Genomic DNA, 27,823 nt, shown 5'->3' with positions numbered 1-27,823 from the left:
AAGTTCGCCTTCATATTTCAGAGAGAGTTTTGCTGGATATATGATCCTTGACTGACATTTTTTCTCCTTCAGTGCTCTATATATGTCATCCCATTGCCTTCTTGCCTGCATGGTTTCTGCTGAGTTGTCTGAACTTATTGATTCTCCCTTGTAGGAGACCTGTCTTTTATCCCTGGCTGCTTTTAAAATTTTCTCTTTATCTTTGGTTTTGGCAAGTTTGATGATAATATGTCTTGGTGTTTTTCTTTTTGGATCAATCTTAAATGGGGTTCGATGAGCATCTTGGATAGATATGCTTTCGTCTTTCATGATGTCAGGGAAGTTTTCTGTCAGCAGATATTCAACTATTTTCTCTGTGTTTTCTGTCCTCCCTCCCTGTTCTGGGACTCCAATCACACGCAAGTTATTGTTCTTGATACAGTCCCACATGATTCTTAGGGTTTCTTCATTTTTTTGAAATTCTTTTATCTGATTTTTTTCAACTATGTTGGTGTTAATTCCCTGGTCCTCCAGATCTCCTAGTCTGCATTCTAATTGCTCGAGTCTGCTCTTCTGACTTTCTATTGCATTGTCTAATTCTGTAATTTTATTGTTAATCTTTTGGATTTCTGCATGCTGTCTCTCTATGGATTCTTGCAACTTATTAATTTTTCCACTATGTTCTTGAATAATCTTTTTGAGTTCTTCAACTGTTTTATCAGTGTGTTCCTTGGCTTTTTCTGCAGTTTGCCTTATTTTATTTCTGAGGTCATCCCTGATGTCTTGAAGCATTCTGTAAATTAGTTTTTATATTCTGTATCTGATAATTCCAGGATTGTATCTTCATTTGGGAAAGATTTTGATTCTTTTGTTTGGGGGGTTGTAGAAGTAGTCATGTTCTGCTTCTTTATGTGGTTTGATATCGACTGCTGTCTCCAAGCCATCATTAAGATATAAATAGTAGTGATTTATTCTATATTTGCTCACTGAGTCTTATCTTGTTTTGTTTTCTTTCAGTATACGTGGATGGGCTACTAGATTGTGCTGTCTTGTTTGTTGTAGCCCTTGACTTACTTATGACCTATTACCAGCTGGTTTGGGCTGTTGCCCGATATATATGCCTGAGTCTATTCACTGTTCTTGAGTAGAATCTGATTTTGGGTCATCAAGTGTGTGCTGCACCCTAACACCTATCCACCTCGAGAAATAGTGGTGATAGTTGTGTGCACCAGATTCTATTAGCAGCTGGGGTTCACACTCCGGGGGAGGGGGGCAGGATGCTGACAGGCTTCCCCCAAGTGTCAGTGAGGTAGGTGTGTCTCTATTCCTATAGCACCTTGGTGGGAGGGCTCTGCAGCTGTATCTTAGGCCTCCAATGTAAGTACCTCCACTGATTGGTAGGTATCGCCCTCCTTAGACCCCTAAGGCAAGAGGCTAGGTGGTCTGGGGGGAGCTTCAGCCCTCAGTTCCCTGTTGTGGGTCAGTTAGGACTCTGTTGAATAAGCAGAGATATCAGGCCTGGGAAACTTGTTTTTCCAGTAAATCCGCTGAAAAAAAATGCAGTCAGATCCCTATCAGAACTGCCTTTGGATTATAACCACCACCTTGTTCCCTGTAAGGATGAAAGCCCGAGATTTGGATCATATATGCTTGGCTGGAGCTGGTTCTTTGTTTTCAGTCCAATTAGGGAAGGATTTTTGGTCTCTGGGTTTTTTGTGGTTGCTTCTCTCAGGCCGGAAGAATGGGTTAGGAAAAGACCAAAAAAAAGGGAAAAGCAAAGCCGCCGCAGAGCCGGAGCCATCCTCCCTCTGGCTCAGGAAATTCCAATGTTAATGAAGCCACCTGGGAAGGGGAGGGAGGGTTCAGAGAAACAGGAGAGAGTAGCACCCCAGAATATAGCCAAAGTTACTTATCTTGCTTGGGATGACTATTTTATCTGAGATTCCCGAGGGGCGTGTCTCCTATGAGTACTGGCTGTGTGGAGATTGTCCCCGAGGGTCTGGCCTGCTGAAGCCGCGGTCAGATCCTCCGCTGCCAGTCCAAAGCCCAACGTCAAGGTTCCCCTGCTGGGATGCTGCACTCCCGGCTTCAAAATCAGTCGCTGCCTCCCGGGGACTTCTCGTCCTGCCAGCCACGTTGCTGCGCCGCCCCCGCAGACCGGCTGGGCCCCCTCCCGGGGTTAGTTCAGGGGAGTAGGGCTGCGCCCCGTGTTTGCACCATGACCAGATGCTGTGCTCAGCTCCCTTGTGCTCAGTCCAAAGCCAGGCGCCAAGGTTCCCTGGCTGGGACGCTGCAGTCCCGGCTCCAAAACCAGTCACTGCTTCCCGTGGGCTTCTCTTCCCACCAGCTGCATGGCCGTGCCGCCCACGCAGACTGACTGGGCCCCCTCCCGGGGTCAGTTTAGGGGGCTAGGGCTGTGCCCCGTGTTTGCGCCATCACAGATGTCCTGTTCAGCTCCCCTGTGCCCAGTCCTAAGCCCGGCACCAAGGTTACCTGACTGGGATGCTGGCTCCAGGCTCCAAAGACAGTCGTTGCTTCCCCGTAGTTGTTTGTTCTCCATCTCTGTCACTTAGGTCAACTCTTTAAATCTGTGTTTGTTGTTCAGGGTTCGTAGATTGTCACGTATGTGATTGATTCACTTGTTTTTCCGAGTCTTTGTTGCAAGAGGGATCTGAGGTAGCGTCTACCTAGTCAGCCATCTTGGCCCCCTTGTTTTTTAAATAATGCTGTTAAGGGTCAGTTTTGAGGTGTGTGTGATGATTTTTTCTTTGATATCTGAATGAAAACATCGGTTCTTGTGGTAATTGAATTGGTTTTGGTGTTCTGCGTATAGCATGGCTAAGAATTTGTGCCCAGCTCTGTCTCTGATGCTTAGAGAATAGCTTATCAGCCTATTGCCACTCAAATAGTTTTGTATGAATAAAAATTGAAACTATAAATAAATTTTTATTATATTTCAGTTTTAGTTTTCTCTTCTTGATTTTGCTTCCAGAGATTCTTAGCTGTGGATATATATACCTGAAGAATACAATTTTTAAAAGAAAGATAATCTACCAGTGGTTTCTAGTAATTTTGGGGGAGGAATAAAGTAAGTCACTTTTACTAATCTAATAGACTCCACTTTAGGTTATCAAATAAAATAATATAATTTTAACTTATTTATAGAGAAATTGATCTATTTTTAGACAATTCAAAATTATAAGAACCTAATAAAAACCAACCCAGTGCCGTCGAGTCGATTCTGACTCATAGCGACCCTATAGGACAGAGTAGAACTGCTCCATAGAGTTTCCAAGGAGTGCCTGGAAGATTCGAACTGCCAACCCTTTGGTTAGCAGCCGTAACACTTAACCACTATGCCATCAGGGTTTCCAAGAACCTAATAGAAAAAGCAAAATGATGAAACACTTGAACACTTTATAAAATAAGATCTTCAAATGGCCAATAAACATATGAAAAGGTACCGAATTTCATTAGAGGTCTAGAAAATGCCAACCGTAACTATAATTTGATATCAATATAAACCCACTAGAATGGCTCACATAAAAAAGACAGAAAATACCAGGTATTGTTGAACATGTGGAAAAACTGGAATTTTCACAAACTTCTGGAGGAAAGTATAAAGTGGTACAACTATAACTGAGAACTGTCTAGCAGATCTATCAGAGGTGAATAGATAATGCATCCCCTATGAAAGTAATTATACCCCAAAGTGTATGTCCAACAAAAACAAGTACTTAGGTTCACCAAAAGACAAATAAGTCATGTTCATTGCAGTATCATTTGTAGTTACATGAAATTGGAACTGCCCAAATGCCCATACACATTAAAAATGGATAAATAGTGTTATATTTACACAGAGTCCCTGGGTGTTGCAAATGGTTAATATGTGGCTGTTAACCAAAACACAGAAGCAACAACGTTGAGCCAAAGGAACCATACACAAATAAGTAAATACAATATGATTCCATTTTTATGCCATTCAAAAACAGCATGCATTGTGTTAAAAGTCAGGATAATGGTAACTCTGGGTGGAAAGAAAGTGACTGAAGGTTTCTGTGCTGCTGATTACCTAGTGCTCATTACAAGAGGGTGTAATCAAGGTATAGGAGTCCCTGGATGGTGCATACAGTTAAATGCTTGACTACATACTGAAAGGTTGGTGTTTTGAACTCCACCTAGAGGTTCCTTGGATAGAAGACCTAGCAATCTGCTTCTGAAAGATCACATCCTTGGAAACCCTATGGAGCAGTTCTACTCTACACACATGGGATTATTGTAAGTCAGAACTGACTCCAGAACAATGGGTTTGTTTTGATTTTAATCAAGGCATACAATTACAACTTGTCCCTTCTTGTACACACATTACAAATCAATAAACTGTTTAAAAATATTTAAGCATCTGGCAACAGGAAAGCCACTCATTTTTGCATAGAAATAATTGTGTTCTCAGTACCACTTTTTTGCACAGAATTTATGAAAGAAACAAATTAGTCGTGTCATCTGATTAAATTTACTATGTTCACATTAGATCTTTACACTGCATGAATTTGGAGACACTAATTTTGCACACTATTCTCTGTGTGCATGCCAAGAAAACACGCTGTGATATGGCAGTATAGGTTAACAGGTGGCAACACAACAGTTTGCTATTTTCACTCACAACTTTCCTGTGAACCGTATTCTCCCAAGTTGTCATTTTATACTATTTTTCGTCACAGATAAGGAGTTTAGTATGGTTGAGTTGCAGGTGGGTGAATTGTGTACATTGATGAATTGTGGGCTCCACAGTTGTGCTCACTAACTTATTATATGGTAGTTGAACACAGTCGAATGCCTGTGGTAAGAAATGGTATGATGATTTGTTTTACATAAGTTATTTTCAGTGTCAAAGACTGAAAACTGTTGCCCAAAGAAAGTGTTTTAAAATAATTGGGGGAAGCATTTAAAAATCTGGGTTATTTATAATTAAAAAAAAATCTGTATTTCTTGTCTTTCTTGAAATTCAGACAATCTGGCATCAATAGAACCATACTCCCACAAAGCAAAAAAAAAAAAAAAAAAGATTAATATCAGTAAAGACTGCCCCCTGCAGAAAACATATACACATTTCAGTTTGAAATACTCTCTTATGTTCCTTATTAACTCCCTAACAGTGAAGTAAAATATTAGTGGTCACTTATCATTTTTCTTGAACAACTATTTTTCTTATGGTAGAAAAATATTTCTCTATAAGAAAACCCCTGCCACAAATAGAAAAATAAAATTTAGACTTAGAGGCTGTATGTTTTATGCAATATTTGTGATCACACTTTCTTTCCATTTTGTTTCAAGTAGAGACTGTTTAAAAATGTAAATGTGCAAACAAAGGTGACATTATCTTAAACTAAGACTGTTTCATTTGTAACCTGCTTGGTCCCTAGAAAAAGTTGTGTTTTTTATTTTTGTTCTGAATAAATCTGTATAACTCACAGGAAGTGCCTCTTCATGGCTCTAGGTCAATGAGTTTATAAAGAGATATATAAAAAAAAAAAAGAGAGATATAGAGGGGAGAAAAAACAGGAAGGATGTGAAAAATCTCCCTGTGAAAAGATGAAAAATAGTTGGGGCATCTGCAACAGTTCAAAGAGAAACTAAAAAGAAACTAAAATCATAATCACAAATAGCTCTAGAGAAACAGTTTTTGCCTAAAGTAGTCCTTAATGAAGAAGTCAAATGGAAAGGCTGGTACGTACTGATAGGACAAATTTACAAAATCGCTTGGAGGTAAGTAAGAGAAACAGAGAAAAGATCACCATGAAAGTTTCCAGCAGGATGTCTTGAAAACAGAAATTGACTTTTTTGTTTGATTGTATGGTGCAGCAAACATATTTCCTCATTTTTCTTAACCGAGAATACCTGCGCAAGCCAACTAAGAGTGAAAACGGGATCTGGTGATTAGAAGCCTGTCAGAGTTCTGTGCCATGGAGTTTGTTGTTGTTGTTGCTGCTGTTAGAGGCTATTGAGTTGGTTCCTACTCACAGTGGCCCCATCTAAGTACAACAGAATGAAACACTTCCCTGTCCTGAGCCATCCACACAATCTTTGCTATGCCTGAGCCCATGTTGCAGCCACTGTGTCAGTCCATCTCTTTGAGGGTTATCCTCTTTTTCGCTGGCGCTCTGCTTTACCAAGCATGATGCGTTTCTCCAGGGATTGATCCCTCCTGATAACATGTCCAAAGTATGTGAGATGATGTCTCACCATCCTTGCTTCTAAAGAGCATTCTGGCTGTACTTGTTACAAGACAGATTTGTTAGTTCTTCTGGCAGTCCATGGTATACACAATATCCTTAGCCAACATCATAATTCAAAGGCATCAATTCTTCTTCCATCTTCCTCATTTATTGTTCAGCTTTCGTATGCATAAGAGGCAAGTGAAAACACCAGGGGTTGGGCCAGGCACACCTTAGTCCTTAGAGTGATATCTTTGCTTTTTAACACTTACAAAGAGGTCTTTTGCAGCAGATTTGCCCAACACAATGCTTTGCCTCATTTCTTGACTGCTGCTTCTATGGGTTTTGATTGTGGATCCAAGTAAAATGAAATCCTTGACAACTTCAGTCTTTTCTCTGCTTATCATGATGTTGCTTATTGGTCCAGTTGTGAGGATTTTTATTTTCTTTATGTTGAGGTGTAATCCATACTGAAGGCTGTAGTCTTTGATCTTCATAGTAAGTGTATCAAATTCTCTTCACTTTCAGGAGGCAAGGTTGTGCCATCTGCATAACACAGGTTGTTAATGAGTCTTCCTCCAATCCTGATGCCCCATTCTTCTTCATATAGTCCAGCTTCTCGGATTATTTGTTCAGCATACAGATTGAATAAGAATGGTGAAGGGACACAACCCTGATGTGCATCTCTCCTGATTTTAAACCACATATGGAAAGGTATCCCCTTGTTCTGTTTGAAAAGCTGCCTCTTGATCTATGTATAGGTTTTCCACGAGCACAATTAAGTGTTCTGGAAATTTCCATTCTTCTCAGTGTTACCCATAATTTGTTGTGATCCATACAGCTGAATGATTTTACATTGTCAACAAAACACAGGTAAACATCCTTCTGGTATTTCAGCCCAGATGCATCTGACATCAGCAATTAAATCCCTGGTTCCATGTCCTCTTCTGAATCTGGCTTGAATTTCTGGCAACTCCTTGTCGATGCACTGCTGTAACTGCTTTTGAATGATCTTCAGCAAAATTTTACTTATTTGTGATATTAATGATATTATTCTATAATTTCCACATTGTACTTTGGAATGGACACAAATATGGATCTCTTCCAGTTAGTTGGTGAGGTAGCTGTCTTCCAAATTTCTTGGCATAGGTAAGTGAGCACTTCCAGCACTGCATCCATTTGTTGAAATATCTCAATTGGTATTCTGTCAATTTTTGGAGGCTTGTTTTTCACCAATGCCTTCTGTGCAGCTTGAACTTCTTCCTTCAGCATCATTGGTTCCTGATCCTATGCTACCTCCTGAAATGGTTGAACATTGACCAGTGCTTTTTGGTATAGCGACTCTGTATATTCTTTCCATCTTATTCTGATCCTTCTTGTGTGGTTCAATATTTTTCCCATAGGATATTTAAATATTGCACCTCAAGGCTCGAATTTTTTCTTCACTGCTTTCAGCTTGAGAAATGCTGAGTGTATTCTTCCCTATTTGTTTTCTAACTCCAGGTCTCTGCACATTTAATTTTAATACTTTACTTTGTCTTCTTAAGCCACCCTTCAAAATCTTCTATTCAGCCCTCGTACTTCAGCATTTCTTCCTTTTGCTTTAGCTATTCTTTGTTCAGGAGCAAGTTTCAGAGTCTTCTCTGACAACCATTTTGGTCTTTTCTTTCTTTTCTGTCTTTTTATGACCTCTTGCTTTCTTATGTATAATGTCCTTGTTGTCGTTCCACGACTAGTCCGGTCTTTGGTCCTTAGTGTTCAATGTGTCAAATCTACTCTTGAGATGGTCTCTGAATCCTAGTGGGATATACTAAGGTGGTACTTTGGCTCTCATGGACTTGTTCTAATTTTCTTCGGCTTCAACTGGATCTTGCATATGACCAATTGATGGCCATGGAGTTTGACCTTAATTAAAAAACAATCTCAGACTTGTCCTAAATAAGAAAGTTCTTGGGCACTGGTCACAAATTTGCTCATTATGTTTGGACCTATTATTTAAACACATGCCATACTAATAATAATAATAAAAAAGATCATTTTGGTATAATGGCAGCAAACTGTGTTTAAATAGAAGCATGAATCACAAAAGGGGGAAAAAGGGTTTTTTTTGGCTGATGAATAATTTAAGTAAAAAATAACACAAATGTTTCAAAATAAAATTTCCTGTGACAGTTGCTTAAATCCTATATTGTGGGCTTTGTGCTAGTACTAAGTTAAATCTCACCAAGGGCTAGCGAGCAAAAACCCAGTGGACACTGATTGCTCACATTTAGGACTTTGCATCTATTGATAGTTACTTTATTGGTGTCATTTTCAGTACTTTTGCAATGGAATACAAAGAGGAGTTTTATCTTCTGGGCACTCCATCTAAATTCTAGGTGAGGAGGAAAACAATGACTGATGGCAAAGCTTAAATGCTAAACAAAGCTTTACTTGAGCAAAAACAAACAAACAAAAAAAACCACAGTGCTGGTAGACTCTAGAAAACAGCAACCTGCTTGTTTTCATTAAAGTGTAGGGAAAAAAAAAAGTGAGACCAGTGGGAAATTTAAACTTGTTCAAAACAAAGCAAAACAGGACTTTAAATGTCATTTCATGCTGATTAATATTGACAGAACCCTACTAAATGAGCAAAAGTCCCATCTGACACCAGTGCCTTATTTTGGATTTACCTCCTAAAGCATTTATTAATCTAAGGTTAAGAATCTAGATTTGACTCCAGATGCACCCAGGTACAATTTTATTCTTCTGTTAGTTCCATAAAGTTTTATTATTGCTTATTCATTATACTTATGAATATTTTAATCAAGCTAGAAAACATCTATTGAGCATCTTGAAATGCTTATAACAATGCCAAAAGGGCATATGCTGAGATTCATGCCCTCAAAAAAACATAATCTCATTGGTAAAGCAAAATTTACACAAAGATGTTTGAAATCTAAGAATTGGGATCATAACCTTGGCTCTGCATTTTACTAGTCAGTGGCCATGGATAATCTACTAAACCATTTAGCTTTCTTATCCACAAAAGCAGTTGTTTTAAAAATTAAATGATAATTTGAATGAAAAATATGCATTTCCAAAAACCTGTAACTGTATTAGTTACTTTTTAATTCAATACCTAAAGTAAAAAATTGAACATATTTGCCATTGCTCAAAATTTTTATAAACCTTCTGGCCAGTATTTAAGATGTCTGGTTCCATGTATTAGTCAAAACTTTGACTTCCATTAAATTTATACTTCCCCCCAGGCTGACCTGCTGCAAATGGCTAAATCTTTACTTAAAGACTGGTAGGGGGTCAGTTTCTTCTTTCATTTTCTACCTTGTAATTTAATACTATGCCTCCTTTCAGTTTGCTAATGGCAGTTTCTGACTCCTTGAGATTGATGAACAAAGAGGAAAAGAAGAAAGAGGAAGAGGGAGGTGCTTACTTGACTGATAGCAATGTGGTTTGGCTTCAGCAAATGCTAAAGAATGACTCAAGGTGCTTGTACAGGTTATTACACATCAACTTCCTTTGCAGAAATCTCATGTGTGGTTTCCGGGTGTCAGTGATTTAACCTCTCTGGTCACTGGTGACTTTATGTACTACCCTTATGTATCATGTAATCCACTTCCAGTTTCCATTGACTGAGTTCTCATTACTTCTTAAGCAGCTCTTCTGAATGGGATACAAGACAACATCAAACTGGCTATATTGGGTATGTAACCCACAGCTTATCTGTAGAAAACACTCAGCTTCATCTCCCCTGAAGACTCTGGGATGCAGTTAGTTCCCAGTCATAGCCCTCTATTCTTATATCATAGGTTACTCCTGCTAGACACTTGACTTTTAGATTTTTCCGACCTGACAGTTCATTTTGTTCCTACAAAGTCAAGGGTGCACATTGAAGCTCTCCGAGTGATTTTTAGGATATTTTCAATGTCAGCAGTACCTGTGACTTTTTTCTAACCAATAGAACATGGCAAAAGTAATGGGATGTCACTCCCGTGATTACAGTACATTATATAAACTGCACTGCTAACAGGTTCCCTCTTAAGATTCTCCTTGCTGGCTTGATGATATAAGTAGCCATGTGTCAAGGAACTGGTAGTCTCTAAGTGCTGAGGGAGACATCTAGGAACTGAGGTCAGTCTCCAGCTAATAGCCAGAAAAATGCTGGGGCTCTCAGTCCTACAGCTATAAGCAAATGAATTTTGCCAACAAGTTGAATGATCCTGGTGGTGCTTCTTTCTCTGGTCAAACCTCCAGATGAGAACTCAAACCGGCTAATGCCTTTATTGCAGCCTTGTCAGACCCTAAGCAGAGGACCCAACTAAGCAGTAATAAGGCTCCTGACACACAGAAATTGTTATAATAATTTTGCGTTGCTTTGAACTGTTAAGTCTGTGACAGTTTCTTATGTAGCAAAGGAAAATTAATACCGGAAACCATTAGATTCACATGAAAATCAGCTCGCTAAAATTAAAAAAAAAAAAAGTCAGACCCCTGACATTGCATTGATGCTAATATTCCCTTGCGAAAGGTAAGATCCTTTTGGAAAATTACAACGTTCACTGTAAAATTCATTACCAAGACGGCTCTGTAATGGAAATCAAGATAACTGGATTCTTGTACTGAGTGTGTCTCTTAACTAGTTGTGGGACAGGGAATATGAGACTAACTTGCTGAGTCTCAACTTACCCATCTATAAAATGCAGAAACGACCCCAAGTCCCCCTTTTGGCTCTAAGAATCAAGGGCACCATAAACATTTCAGAAGTTCAGACTTTCAAAAATTTAGAACCGTATACATTTACTATGGACAATTTCGTTGGGTAAAATGGCCTAAAACTCTGTGTTTACATCTCTGCACGGGCCACTAATGCTTACTGTTGTTGAATGCCACAGAGTCGGCTCCGACTGATAGCGACGCTGTGTACAACAGAATGAAACACTGCCCGGTCCTGCGCCATCCTCACAATTGTTGATACGTTTGAGCCCTACTGTTGGCAAACACTGTGTCAATCCATGTCACTGAGGATCTTCCTCTTTTTGAAGCTAGTATATTTACTTTCTCACCAAATACGTGGTGCTATGTGATTTCTCTAGCACTTAACATTGCACTTATATAGACGCGTTGAATAAGTATTGCTTTTTAAAAAAGTAGTCCAGATTGTAAATCCCACTATTTGTTCCTGTGAAAAATGTGAAACTGAGTAGAATTAACCTGATCATATTTAAACAAAATTAAAGGTGAAAAGCTACTGGGAAATTCCCAGAAATGTGAAGCCTTTATTGTAGCAAGAATAAAAAGGTTTTCTTGAAAAGTGCTATCAGGTTAGCAGATCCTTTTCAAGTCTTAGATAATTCTGAAATCCTTACTAGTTATACCAAATTATTCAAAATATCTTTGATTCAAAAACTCCCAAGATGTTTTCAAAATCATGTTTATCCTGACCTATGTTTAAGTTGGCATCTAAAAATTTTATTACATGTTTAAGTAATTTCTAAGACTGTAATTTCCAGTAGTTAAAATATGTATTTTTTAAGCAAAATTTTACATATTTCTTTTAAATATGTCTAATAAAATCCAAATACCATGCTGGTTTGACAGTTTCAATGTCAATTAAAAATTTCATGCTTGAGATTTTTATTAGCTATCAGAAATATTATATTCTCCTTTTTTCCTAGACTCATGATTCTGTTTCCCACAATGCTTTAATAAACTTTTTATCTTAGGAAAGTTTTAAATTTACAGAAAAATTGAAAAATAAACAGAGTACCTATATACCTCATACAGTTGCCTCTGTTGTTAACATCATTCATCAGCAGAGTACTAATGATCCAAAACTGATACAGTATTATTAATGCCAATCTATACTTGAGATTTCCTTAGTTTATGCCTAATATCCTTTTCTGTTTCAGCGTTCTGTCTGGATACCACATTACATTAGTTGCAATGTCCCTTTAGACTCCCTTTGGCTGTGACAGTTTCTCAGGCTTTGTTTTTGAGGATATTGACAGTTCTGAGAGCACAAATGAGATATTTTGCATGGTGTCCTTCAATTTGGATTTGTCTCATGTTTTCCTCATGATTAGACTCTGATTATGGGTTTTTGAACGGAAGACCATAAAAGTCAAGTGCCATTCTCATCACATGCAGTGTACATAAGATCAACATGACATCACTGTTGATGTTGACCTTAATTGCCTGACTAAGGTAGTGTTTGTCAGGTTTCTCTACACTAATGCTGTACTACCATGCTGTTGTATGCCCTTTACTCCACCATGCTGTTATCTTTGGAAAGTAGTCACTATGCACAGCCCACACTTAAGGAGTGTGAAATTATGCTCCATCATCTTGAGATCAGAGTATTTACATGAATTATTTGAAATTAATTGGAATTCTTTGGCACAGGAGGTTTGTCTCTGCTCCCCCACTTATTTACTTACTTAATCATTTGTTTCTATCAGTGTGAACTCAAGAAGGTTGATTTTTTGTTTTGGATTATAATTTAATACGATTTTATTTATTTTTTTTACTGAAATTGTTACAGCTTTGACCATTGAGAGCTTTTATGGTGGACTCTTGTATCACTGTGACATACCTCTGTGTCACTTTGACATACTCTGTGATTTTTGGGGGGGTTACTTTATTATTTTCTGGCACTATCAGATTCTCTAGGCTTATTTTTGTATATTTCCTGTGCCAATCCTATAATAAGCCATTTCTCCAAGGCAGCCCTGCATTCTTTTATTGGAGAATGGTGTTAGAAACCTATATTTGGATGCTAAGTGTACTCACTGCTAGTGGGGTATGTTGCTTCTAGGCCCTCTCACCTGGTAGAGCAAAGAAATACATGTGTAAACTAACCCATTATATACACATAATGTCTTTAATTATTTTTATAATTTCTCCATCTCTATCTATGTAAAATTAAATACAAACTTATACTGATGTTTCCAACTCAAATCCAGTACCATATGGATCACTCTAACCTTCTCTCTTTTCTCGTCTGCAACCACCCACTCCAACAATGAAAATTCTGGTTCCCACCATCTACCATCCATTGAAACAATTGTTCAATTCTAGTACATGTGTAGTGGTTTCAGAATTGTTAACTTATACACGGTGTTTCCCAGAACATGTTGTTTCAATTTTATGTAGTTGTGCACTTGGAAATATATTCTTTTAAAAGAATCCATGCCCCTTTAATCCCCTAGCAGTGGAATGCTGGCAAATGTGTAACAATCATTTCTGGTTGTGGTAGAGCCCTGATTTAGAGTATTCACTTAATTATGATGCAATTACTTCCACCATAGTCAATTTCAACCCACTAGCCTGATGTCACTGAACTTGGAATTGGTAAAAGATGCTAACAATTGGGTCTTATAAGCTGGTACAAACTGGTTCCAGCACCCAAGAATTGGGTTACATGAATGTAAAGACTACCAATACAGACTACACTGACTTTAGTTTTGTAGGTCTCAGTTCTAGTTCTGTCTGGAAATAGCTGTGTGATTTTAGCAAGACTTTAGTCAGAATGAGTCTCTTTTTTATCATCTGTAAAATAAAGAGATGAGTTCCTGGGTGGCGCAAATGGTTAACACACTCAGCTGTTAATCACAAGGTTGGATCTGAGTCTACCCAGGGACATCTCAGGAAAAAGGCATGATGGCCTACTTCTGAGGAATCAACCACTGAATGCCGTAGACAGCACAGTTCTATTCTGACACGTGAGATAGACATGAATTATCATCAACTCGAAGGCAATTGTTTTCTCTTTGGTTTGTTTTATTTTAATTAAAGGGGTAGAATGACCTGATTTCTACAACCCCTCTGATTCTAACATTAAGTGATTTTCTTTAGAATCACTTGTCAAGAGTCCAAAACATGAAGAGGAGATAGAGTTTCAACTACCAAATTGTGATTGCCCAGAGAACAATCGATTAGTAATACTAATTTAGGGTTGCATCATGATGGGATTCATACATAGAAAATCCCTGGTTTTTAGACTATTGTTTTTGAGATAGGAGACTAAGAGGAGCTGAACTCAATCTGCTGGGATGCGGAAGGGCTGTAAGGTATAAGGGATCGGGTTAAAGCAATAGTTCTTTTTTGTATTGACAGTTTTTGGAGGATATGTTTTAGATACCAAAATGAACAAACTATCTGTATGCTTACGTGTTTTACAGACACATTTTAATATATAAAGAAGAGACAAATAACTTGAGGAAAAGCTGTTTCCTTTACTTTTGTCACTAAATCAATTGATTAGAAACACATTTTTCACTTTATATGCTCCAGATTACAGTACTTCCTATTACCCACCCAGTGCCCTCGAGTCGATTCCGACCCATAGCGACCCTATAGGAGAGAGTAGAACTGCCCTGTAGAGTTTCCAAGGAGTGCCCGGCGGATTTGAACGGCCAACCCTTTAGTTAGCAGCCGTAGCACTTAACCACTATGAAGGTATAAAAAATGAGTAGGAAGCTACTCTCTCTGAAAGAGCTTATGACCTAGTTGGAATACATTGTTCAATGCAGAAGCATGTACTTAGAGTTCTTTGCTAAGTTTCTCCTAAAGAAGATATTCGAGGGTTGGTTAACACCTTATCTTCAAGAGAAGGCCAATATCAGTCAAGTAAGCAATGGGATTATGACTTAAATGGAACAAAAATTAAGATGATTGGGGTGCAAACAGTGTAGAGATGGGGTTGTTAATACTGATCAACATGATTAACAGAATGTTCTTCAGACTCCAAGTCCCACCTTCGCTTTTTTAAAGTTGTCACAAAGGTTTATAAACCTTGGCTCTAACCTTCCTCATATATTCATATAAAAAAAATATAGTATTTATTTTTTAGCTGTTATTTACCTTTTAATTGGTACTTATTTAGAGGCTGTGAATTGTTAGGTTCTGTGCTGGGTACTGGAGAAAAAATAATGAGCAAGAGGATTTTCAGTTCAATATTCTTAATGTTCCGCTCACTATCTTGAGATGTTATAATCATTCAGCCTCCATTTCACCTTTGGTTTGTCCAAGAATATGCACTTTCTGATGGAAATATCTTTAAAATTAAATTCATGACTCAATAATAGTTAAGTGTTCTTTAACTCTTATGTAATTCTTTTTAAATCACCAATGATGCATTGAAAACTAAGTAAAAAATGTGGTGGGCTGAGGAATGAAAGACATGAATCTCTTGCTTTTGTAGTATTCTATTTGATACTTTCCAGTGTGTTCTGATTTTTTATTTCTTCTTTGCAATATAAAATTGAATATGTTCCCACATAAAGTTTGCTATGACTCCTATTTCCATAATACCCTTACCTAAAATTCAGCTTTTATTCCCAACCACAAACTGTCTGGAGTGGTTTAGACCCCCTCACACAGCTTCCAGTGCTTCATAATTAAATTCTCTTCCAACCTAATGTTTCTGTAGCTTTCATCTTTATACTTTTGTTTATACCAGTGTTGGTTTTCATAGATTAAAAAACATTCCTTTAATTACATCCATAATATCATCTTTCTTTCTAGTTCACATCCTCTTTTTGAAATGTTTTCCATCTAAATCAGTTTCTATTTATTTATCATACAGAAATAAGGAATAAAAAGTGTATGTGAATGGCAGGGGCTGGAGAGGTAGAGGTGTACATACATTTCTAGCTTTATTCAAGTCCCAACACTGGATAGACATGTGATGATGGGGTAACCACACTTCTAAAATTTCATTTAGGGAAAAGGGACTTCTGCTTGTAACTTTTCATGAATATCTTTTCAGATTACTTTGCAGATAGATCACTGCCTTGAGCTCTCTGGTTCAAGCCCTAGCTTTATTTTCCCAGTTCTGTTTGCACACCTGGAGGTATAAAAACCTCCATCAATAAACATTATAAGAATGAAATTTACATTAACCAGTAGGCTGTTACAATCACACTAAGCTGGATCATCTAGCACATTCGCTTAATAATAAAGAGTCCATGTGTATCTTTTCCTGTGGAATTGGAAGTTAAGCTTGTGCAATGATTTTTGATACTCATAAAATATCTTTAAACTGAGATTTTAAAAATGTCATACAAATACTAATCCTTGTAACACCTCAACAGATAAGGATTATAAATGGTACTTTCTGAACGGAGCTAAGGGATCATCCATGGCGTACCAAATTGCTAGAACTTGAAGCCAATATAAGAAATAGATTTTCTCTGCTCATCATTCCCTGGTACCCATTCTAATCAAAAGGATGCAGTGGTCTCAGTAAATGCCAGCCAACACTCTGTAATTCTAATTCTAAAACAAACTTTGAGAAAGCCAACATTTTCTAGAAGAAAGGCAGATAATATATAGAAATATATATAAATGATGAAACTGCCTCTCAAATATCTTGAAGTGTATTGTTGTTGATAATTTGAGGAATGTTTATTTTGAATACTGTTTAACAAATCATTTTCTAAAGCTGTGTATTTGTATTCAAAATTCAGGGTTTTTTTTTACACTATTTTGTTCAGTCATTTTTTAAAAATAAGACAGTGATTATCTTCACTGCCATTTTACAGGAAAGAAGTCAAGAATCAAATAGTAACATCTGCCAGTTTATCATACTGTGGGGGGTTATGTGTTGCTGTGATGCTGGAAGACATGCCACCAGTGTTCAAATACCAGCAGGGTCACCCATGGCAGACAGGTTTCAGCTGAGCTTCCAGACTAAGATAGACTAGGAAGAAGAACCTGGTGGTCAACTTCTGAAAAGAATAAACCAGTGAGAACCTTATGAATAGCTGAGGAACGTTGTCTGATATAGTGCCGGAAGATGAGTCCCCCAGGTTGGAAGGCACTCAAAATACGACTGTGGAGAGCTGCCTTCTCAAAGTTAAGCCTTAATACTGTGGATGCAGTCAAGCTTTTGGGACCTTCATTTGCTGATATGGCACAATTCAAAATGAGAAGAAACAGCTGTAAACATTAATTAATAATGGAACATGGGATGTACAAAGTATGAATCTAGGAAAACTGGAAATGGTCAAAAATGAAATGGAACACATAAACATCAATATCCTAGGTTAGTGAGCTGAAATGGACTGATACTGGACATTTTGAATCAATCATATGATCTACTATGCCAGGAATGACAACTTGAAGAGGAATGGCATTGCATTCGTCATCAAAAAGAACATATCAAGATCTATCCTAAAGTACAACACTGTCAGTGATAGGATAATATCCATACGCCTACAAGAAAGACCAGTTATTATGACTATTATTCAAATTTATGCACTAATCACTAAGGCCAAAGATGAAGAAATTGAGGATTTTTACCAACTTCTGCAGTCTGAAATTCTGCAGTCAAGAGGCATTGATAATTACTGGAGATTGGAATGCAAATTTGGAAACAAAGAAGGAGGATCGGTAGTCGGAAAATACGGACTTGGTGGTAGAAATGATATTGGAGATCACATGACAAAATTTTGCAAGACCAATGACTTTTTCATTGCAAATACCTTTTTCACCAACATGAATGGTGACTGTACACGTGGATCTTGCCAGATGGAATACACAGGAATCAAATCAACTACATCTATGGAAAGAGGCAATGGAAAAACTCAAAATCTTCGGTCAAAACAAGGCCAGGGGCCAACTGTGGAACAGACCATCAATTGCTCATATGCAAGATCAAGTTGAAGCTGAGGAAAGTTAGAATAAGTCCACAAGAGCCAAAGTCAACCTTGAGTATAGCCCACATGAATTTAGAGACCATCTCAAGAACAGATTTGACACACTGAACACTAATGACTGAAGACCAAACAAGTTGTGCAGTGACATCAAGGGCATCATAGAGGAAGAAAGCAAGAGATCATTAAAAAGACAACAAAGAAAGAAAAGACCAAAATAGATGTCAGAAGAGACTCTGAAACTTGCCCTTGAACTTCCACGTAGCCCAAGCGAAAGGAAAAAATGATGATGTAAAAGAGTTGAACAGTCAAGTTCAAAGGGTGGCTCAAGAAGACAAAGTAAGGTATTATAATGACATGTGCAAAGACCTGGAGTTAGAAAACCAATAGGGAAGAACATGCTTGGCATTTCTCAAACTGAAAGAACTGAAGAAAAAATTTAAGACTCGAGTAGCAATATTGTACATAGATTAAGAGGCAGTTGTTTGGACAGAACAAGGGGATACTGCATGGTTTAAAGTTAAGAAAGATGTGGATCAGGGTTGCATCCTTTCACCATTCTTATTAAATCTGTATGCCTAAATACCCATATGTCATTCAGAATGCTTCATACTCTGATGATTGTAGACCCTCAAGGAGGTTACATTAGAGGTTTGTTGCATATAGATGCATATGATTTACGTGTTTGTTAGTTGCTGTTCAATGGGCTCCAACTCATGGCAACCTTATGTACAACAGAACAAAACAAAGTTGTCCTATCTTGTGCTATCACCATGATCTTTGATATGTTTGAGGCCATTACTGAGTCTATTGTGCCGATCCATGTCACAGAGTTTTCCTCATTTTCACTGATCCTCTACATGCTTAGAATATAATCAATATTTAATTATTAAAGAGTATTTGAATACTCAAATGGAATTCAATTTGTATTTTTCCTACCCAGTTAGCATGAAATATTTCTGTTGGGTATGATGATTACATATCTTTAAACATGAAATTTCAATACTCACTACAATGCTGAGTATTACAGTATGCAATTTATTCTAAAAACGTGAAGGCTTGATTTCTTGTAATTTTCTTTGCAACGAATGTACTAATTAGAGTTTCTAATTAACTTGTTAAGCATTTTTAAAAAATGTCTGCACCATTGTAAATCTATTTAAAAATACTTTCCAGCCAAATCCAAACGCACCGCCATCGAGTCAATGCTGACACATAGCCACTATTTAGGACAGAATAGGACTGCTCCACAGGAGTTCCAATGCTGTAATCTGGTGGCATAGTAGTTAAGAGCTCGGCTGCTAATCAAAAGGTCAGCAGTTTGAATCCACTGGGTGCTCTTTGGAAACTCTACGGAGCAGTTCTACCCTGTCCTATAGGGTTTCTGTGAGTCAGAATAGACTGGACAGCAATGGGTTAGGTTTTTTTTTTTTAAATCTTTACAAAACCCTACTGCCACATCTTTCTCCCTAAGAGTGGCTGGTGGGTTTGAACTGTCGACCTTTCAGTTATCAACCCAGTGCTCAACTGCAATTAGGATAATACAGCATTTTCTTAATTATGAAAGACTTTGTACATACTACTAGAGCTGGAAAAGAGAAGAACTAGGAGTTTTAAACTGATGTGCACAGTTTCAGGTACTATTAGAACAGGGATTGAAAAAGGTTCCTTGAGAATTACAAATGCTCTTATTCCCTCTGCTGGTATTGAGTTATTTGGTGTCATGAAAATAAACGTTTTCATGAATCCAGCTTGCCACATTATCCACACCTAATGGTATAGGGAAGGGACTCTGTAAAGATGATAGTCAAGGAGGGTATGCAAGGATGTTTGGGATTTTGTGGAGATAGAAGAGGGAGTCACCAATCTATCAAAGGCACTTGAATAAGTATTTGTTTATGTTTATGTACTAGAATCATTTGTGGTAATTATGCAATGAATGAACACTTACCACAATACCTGTACTTTTAAACAAAAAAGTGGCTGCCTGAATAAAATATTCCTTGGTTAAGGGAAAAGCGGGAGCTGTTTAGTGTCTCTGATGTTGAAACACTATTAACAAAGTTAAAAAAAAATGACGAAATGCAGATAAAAATGGATTAATTGCTAGAGACCCCTAACAAGATAGTTGATGACACTTCTGAAAGTCGCTTGTTTTTCTTATATATTAAAATTTATGTTTGAGACGTGAAAACATGAAGACTTTCTATTTCCTCTAAGTATCTTTCTTTCAATAATCGTTTTTAATTTCTACAAAGTAAAGGTTAAAATTCATAGATATAAAGTTTTAATATGAATCATAAGCATATTGACTACAAACGCTTAATTTTATCATAATTTTTTTGCCCCCTAACATTTATTCTTAGGAAAAGTAAAGTATATGGCAGTTTTTTAACATCACATTATATGAACTGTAGACAAAATGATGACTCTTTATTGATATAATCTGTAGCCACTGGGCTATAATGATACTTCACAGTGTCTGCATTCGTGTGTTTCTTTACACATACATGACTTCCATGAAAAATTTCCAAAAAATGAAATAATGATGATGTGTGTTTTTAATTTCTAAAGTTAACAACACAAAAAATTTTTATATCAGTAACATTATTTCTGTAACTTCATATCATTCTCTTTTAAGAATATTACAGAATTTTTTAACTATAATATCTTTTGATGTAGAGAGTATGCCCTCATTTTGTGTCTTGCTGGTAGAAGTAAGCATATTTTTATTTAAACAACTGTGCCCATTCATTCTTATTTCCAGAAGGATAAATACTTGGAAGTAGAGCTAGATCATATTTTCTATACATTCCTAATGCCTTTCATAGAAATTTTCTTTTGGCTTTATGTAAAACTTTACCAGTTTACTGTAAATATCGCCTTCTTCCCTACTCTTTTTCCTTCACTGAATATTGGTAGTCTCTCCTCTCTGTTAATTTGGTGAGTGAACATTGTTAGGACATTTTAATTTCCATCATTTAAATTACACATTGTATGTGGATTAAGAAAATATGTTTTTGAAGTCTGGGTGTTTCTCATGTTGTAGTCATTGCTGTATTCAGACCCTTGAGCCACATAGGGCATGTATAATGTGTTCACTATGCAATAATTGAATGAATGGGAACCACAGATGTGCAAGGCACAGAACATTCAGTTGACTCATGGAAGGTATCAGATACTCAGTTACTGCCTAGAAGGGAAACTGGTGGTTGAGGTTTGGGACTTAAATATTCCTTTTTCTCTTGTTTCACTTGAGGTGACTAGCTGTAAAAAGTAGCAGCAACTGAACAGAATTGACCCAGCACGGGGAGAAACAGGCAAGAGTCTGGGGACCAGGGCATATGAGCCATGTGGCCTGCCAAGTATGTGTGTCTCAGTCATGGCCAATGGTCCTGTGCAGTGAATCAAGAATATATCTTATGCCATTGCCATGAATATATTACTCCAACAAGACGACCTTGGCTGATTGAAGAGTACAGGCATAGAGATGAGACAGTGAGCATGTCAGGCTACAAAATGTTGAGCAGGCCAGGCTAATGTGGCTTTTTTCAGCCAAAGTCTCAAGCTCACTATGATTTTGAGAAGACAACTTTAGTGACAGACTTTACCAATAAGGGCTTTAGCAAATAAATCATAGTATGGCCTCTTTCTTTATTAATTTTGAAATAACACTGTGTTACACAACAGTTTCTTTAGACCCAATACCACAATGGTAAACACTATCAGCCAAGTCATTTGGGATTAGAAAGAAGAGCAATACAAGCAGAGGATACAAAGACCAGACAAATGAAAATACGATTTTTCCCACTTTCTGTTTTCTGGTTATGTGATATCCTAAAAACTTTCAGCTATTAAGATTCTATTAGTCCACATACATCTATCCCCTTTTACTAGTTGAATTTGATGCTTTCTTAAAGTCAGTAGAGTTCATTTTTCTAGCATTCATCTGCTGGTACGTGACAAACACATCCAAAATCAGTGGCATGCAGCACCAGCATTTCTTATATTGCCTACACATCTACGGGTCAGCTGGGGCAACTCTGCTCAACGCGTTTCTCGTTCCTCTGGCAGGAGCAACTACAGAGGGCCTGTTCTTCTCATTGTGATGACAGAAGGGTAAGGGAGCAAATATATTTCAACTCTGCTCAAATCACATCCACTAACATCCTGTTGACCAAATCAAATCACATAGCCAAGCCAAACCTTAACGGGATGATGGAAATATTCTCTCCCCACAGTAGGAGGGAGAGGTGAGCAAATATATACCCGTTGCCTTCGAGTTGATTCAGACTCATAGCGACCCTATAGGACAGAGTAGAACTGCCATGTAGCATTTCCAAGGAGTGACCAGTGGATTCAAACTGCTGACCTTTTGGTTAGCAGCTGAATTCTTAACCACTATACCACCAGAGCAAATATATGCTGATGAATAATCCAAACTATCATATTTCCCAAACCAAGTGTACTGGTTATTTGAAATCATGTAATTTAATTAAGCTCTGTGCAAACTAGGGGGGTGCAACAGTGAAAAGAGGGTTGTGGTTTTATGCAAACGTAATTCAATGCTTTGAGCTGGCTCAATAAAGGCAAATGGCCAAAAAGAAAAGAGAAGGTCTGTTAAGTCAGGTAAGTATAGGTGACACTATTGTAAAATATTGGGAAGGAGGTGAGAAGAAGTAAAATTCTAAATAATTCTACCTTCAAACTACTTCAGAATGACCTTTATCACTGTAAAGAAATCAAAACTAAAATTTATAAATGATGTGTGACTCTAATTAATGTTAAATCATGCAGCTTTCCAATGGGGAACATATAGCCCTAGAAAGATCTTGGCCATACATCAAATGGTGTGTTTGTATTTGTGTGTGTATGTTTAAATTTAAAATAAAACATTTAAAATATTTATGCATTGTGAGTTGTAATTTTATAGATTAATTTACTTTTTCAATGAACTGAAAAGTTACTGGCTTTGATCCTATCAGAAAAAAAAAAAAAAAAATGGCCCTGGTACTAAATGTGAAGTACACCTTAGCTAAGTACCAAATCTTCAGAAACTCCCTTGACCCTTTTCCTCCTGTTGACTGAGTGATTAAATTAGAATAGCAGTTGTGAGTGAAGGGAATTCCCAGTGAAGTTGGTAGAGCTTTGATCTCTTTATTACTCTGGCAACATTAGCAAAATAGCCTTTTCTACCTGTCTTCTTTTGCAAGATCACCTTTTAATCAGTGTGTTCAACCAAAGGCACTGTCAAAGAAATTAACCAAATCATGTTCTGGGTCAAGAGACCCTCATTTACAACGGCAGCTAAAGGCATATGCCAAGCTACCTGAGTCTCTTTTGCCTCCCTTTCATGAGGCCATTGGTGGATCCAAGTGTCTTAGCCATGAGAACGCCATTCAAGAGAAAGGTGTGTGGTTTGTGCTTTAAATTTAATTCAAGCTTTAAAATGGTTCCAGATATGTTTTATTGACTTTATTTTAATGATTTTGTCCACAGAGCATAATCCATAGTTTCCCTATTTTTATTTTCTCTGTTGGAACGACAGGTATGGCTAGGGTCCCTATCTGCATGTTTTCTGCGTTTTCCTGCTCTTCTGTAAAAACGGAAGTTCTCCTCCGTTCTTATCATGTATTAAAACTGTTTTAGTAGAGCTGATTCTTTTGAAAAAAAATCTAGTCTCTTTCCACAAGTTTTCATTCCATTTTCTATCTTTGATTCAAACATTTGATCACTGTATTTTCCAAGTAACTAGTGTTTTTCAAGCAAACCTACCTTATGGATCAATTCATTTCAGATTCTTCAGGGTCTCTTCTTTGCTGATGGATGATATAAGGTAATTCCATTGTTGGTGGGTAACTCTTGCCGTATGCATTGTCAACTTCACCCTCTTGAATACAACCACATTCTTAATTTACAGCTTTCATCTAGAAGTTTTCTATTGCATTTTATTGGCATTACAAGTTAGATGCTTTGAAAACATACAGCCTTAAAGAACCACGTGTTAGCTGCCATTACAAAGAGAGCCTTTCACAGACCCAGACAACACAGTGGGCTTACCTGTGTTTACAAGTCTACTGTCTTATGTTGTCCTAGAATCTAGGATAAGGGCAGGATATTTACCAAGAAATATTTATTGAGTACTTACATACATACACTTAACACTCTTTATCCTAAACCGTGTTTTCCATAATGATCCTAAAATAACTACCTCAATACAAAAGAAAAAAAAAAACTTGGAAAGTCTTTAAAATTAGGCTTTATTCTCTTCCTGTAGTCTCAGAATTGGTGAGACATTTAAAATGTGTTGGGAAGGAATTGTGCTGTTCCTTATGCACCATGGAAAATCACTTCTTTTTTTTCTACAAGATATATGTCAGAAGTCAGTATACACTACTAAATTATTCTAGAGATTCTTGACAACTCCTTTTTGAAACTGAATTTCTCATAAACATCTCAGAGAAGTGGAGACCTGGACTAGAGTGGTCCCCATAGTCTGGCTTGTCTAAATTTCACTGGTCATTGGTTTATCTTTTATGTGGCCTATTTTTTTTTTATTTGGTAGGATATTGCTTACCAAAATAGTCAGACAGTTCAGTATAATATTCAGGCAGACCCAAAATCAAAGCAGTAGCTTTTTTTTTTTTTTTCAGTGTAAACTAATGAATGTGGCCATTGCATTCAACATTATAATTCTACCATACATTGCACAAACACAAATAACCACAATGTATGGAATTAATAAATAAGGTCAACTTGCTGAGAGAATTTTGTTCTTAAAAAATAAAAACAAATAACCCAGTTGAGTGACTCATAGCGATCAGGCTAATTCCAATTTTCTGATGCTTTTTAACTTTTTTCAAAGGTTAGAAAAATAAACAAACTTGAGACCAATGTACCCAACTAAGTATGTTAATAAATAATGGAGATGGAATGTGGGAAAATCAACGAGGTGGACATCAGCCTGGGTTCTAATCCAGATTCTGATACAGTCTGGCTGCAGGAATTTTAAACAAATACTTCATTTTGTCAAATTTCTCACTGAGGATTAGTTTTTTTTTTTTTTTTTAGAGTTGAATTCTCAGGTATATTCTAGCACTAAAATTTTAAAATTCTACTTGATGATAAATATTCCCAAACATCCTTTTCAGGAAAGAAAAAAAAAAGTCACCTTAAAAAATTTAAGGCTACTACATTTTTGTAAAGATCATCAGGAAAAAAAGTCCCGTCCATTTGATGTTTTATATGCTTGACCAATTATATCTAACAGGCCAAAAGGGGACATCAACTATTAATATTGTTATATATGAAGTCTTCTAATTATTCTGGGTGTTAACCTCCAACTTCAATTACTTGGTGACATAAAATAGTATTTGCACACAAATATTAGCTACAGCTGCCACATGACAGAAGGGGAGCTTTAATGTTATTTTCTTTTATGTTAATTTTTTCTCTATTAATGGATTTAGGAAAGGCATTCATTTTTAATTTAGTTGTGAAAATTGCTATTTAAGTGTGTAAGCCTCCAAATTCTACACCACCATTAAAATGAGTGCGCTTAATCAAAGTGCCAATATAATATTCAAACTGAGGGTAAAACTTGTCAACTAACTTTACAAAATTCACCTCTATAAAAATGTGATTCTGTGATTTTCAAAAACTCTTAGAAGTATAGGAATACAAGATATGTATGTGAGTGTGTTTGTGTGTTATGTGTGTGTGTGTATTGCCAAATTAAAGATGAAGAAACTGGATTGCCAATATATTTATAATCTTTCAATGAGGTCAAAAAAGCAAATATACTTCCAAAGTTGGAGTCAGTTTTCCCCATTTTTGCCAGAATTCTTCTCAATACAGCTTAGCATAATTTCATACTGAATTTGTGCAAATATTATTAAAGTGGAAGTGTTTTTTTTTTTTTTTTTCAGAATAATATCATCTAAATCTGAGCACAGAAAGATTGTTGTTGTTGGGTGCCTTCAAGGTGGCTCTAACTCACAGACCCCATGTACAACAGAATGAAACACTCCCTGGTCCTGTGCCATCTTCACAGTTGTTGCTATGTTTGAGCCCATTGCTGCAGCCACTGTGTCAGTCTGTCTCCTTGAGAGCCTTCCCCTTTTTTGCTGACCCTCTACTTTACCGAGCATAATGTCCTTCTCCAGGGAACTGGTCCCTCCTGATAACATGTCCAAAATAAGTTACACAAGACCTTGCCATCCTTGCTTCCAAGAAGCATTCTGGCTGTACTTCCTCCAAGACTGATATGCTCATTCTTCTGGCTATCCATGATATACTCAGGATTCTTTGCCAATACCATAATTCAAAGTCATCAGTTCTTCTTCCATCTTCCTTATTCACTGTCTAGATTTCAAATGCATATGAGGTGATTGAAAATACTATGGCTTGGGTCAGGTGCACCTTAGTCCTCAAAATGACATCTTCGTTTTTTACTACTGGTCCTTCTTCTTTGTTTCCAACTTTTGCATTCCAATCACCAGTAGTTATCAATGCATCTTGGTTCCATGTTTGATCAATTTCAGACTGCAGAAGTTGACAGAAATCTTCAATTTCTTCTACTTTAGCATTAGTGATTGCTGTGTAAATTTGAATAATAGTCATATTAATTTGTCTTCCTTACAGGCATAGAGATATTATCCTACCACTGACAGCACTGCACTTCAGGATAGATCTTGAAATGTTCTTTTTGATAATGAATATGATGCTATGCCTCTTCAATTTGTCATTCCCGACATAGTAGACCATATGATTATCCAATTCAAAATGGCAAATACCAGACCATTTGAGCTCACTAATGCCTACTATACTGATCTTTATGGAGTCCATTTCATTTTTGGTGACTTCCAGTTTTCCTAGATTCATAACTTATAGTTTTCATATTTCAGTTATTAATGAATGTTTACAAAATTAATAAATGCCACACCAGCAAATGAAGGTCCTGGTAGCTTTATTCCATCCATATCACTCAGGGTGACTTTACTTTGAGGGAGGCCTAGTTATGCAGTGGTTAAGAGATACAGTTGGTAAGCAAAGAGTTGCCAGTTTGAATCCACCAACCACTTCTTGGAAACCCCACTGGGGCAGTTCTACCCTACTACTATGAATCAGAACTGACTCAACAGCAATTTTTTTTTCCTACTTTGTGGAGGCAGCTCTTCCTCAGCGATATTTTGAGTGCCTTCTAACCTGAGGATCTCATCTTCCAGCACTATATCAGACAAAGTTCCACAGCTATTCATAGGGTTTTCACTGGCCAATTTTTTCAGTAGACCGCCAGGTCCTTCTTAGTCTGCCTTAGTCTGGAAGCTCCACTGAAATTTGTTCATCTTGGGTGACCCTACTGGTATTTGAAATACCAGTGGAATAGCTTCCAGGATCACAGCAATATTCAAGTCTCCAGAGTATGACAAACTGACAGGCCTGACAGGTGAGCGGTGGTACAGAAAGATTACCCACTGCCTTCGAGTCGATTGTGACTCATAGCGACCCTATAGGACAGAGTGGAACTGCCCCATAGAGTTTCCAAGGAGCGCCTGGTGGATTTAACTGCTGACCTCTTGGTTAGCAGCTGTAGCACTTTAACCACTATGCCACCAGGGTTTCCAAATAAGGTTATTTCCAAGAAATAATTATATATATATCCAGAAATACATAATAATCTATCACCAGGGATCAAGATGAACACTAAGATAGTAAAATAGTCATTTCTTATATTTTTTTTAAAAACTTGATGTGTAAAAAATAAGGCATGTTCACTGAAGCAGAAGTGTAGAAAATAACTTGCGAAGTTCTCCATATTCTTTCTATGATTCTAATCCCTAAAGATAATAATCTTTTATATTGTAGCAGACCCTATTTGGTCAGCAAGTTTGCCTATCTCTTCTCTAGACAATTGCTTCTCAAATTTTAATATGGGTATGATTTACATGGGGGTAGGATCCCTGGTAGTGC

The sequence above is a fragment of the Elephas maximus genome, chromosome 16, assembly GCF_024166365.1.
Source record: "Elephas maximus indicus isolate mEleMax1 chromosome 16, mEleMax1 primary haplotype, whole genome shotgun sequence".
NCBI lineage: Eukaryota > Metazoa > Chordata > Mammalia > Proboscidea > Elephantidae > Elephas > Elephas maximus.
This window is presented reverse-complemented; position numbering follows the sequence as displayed.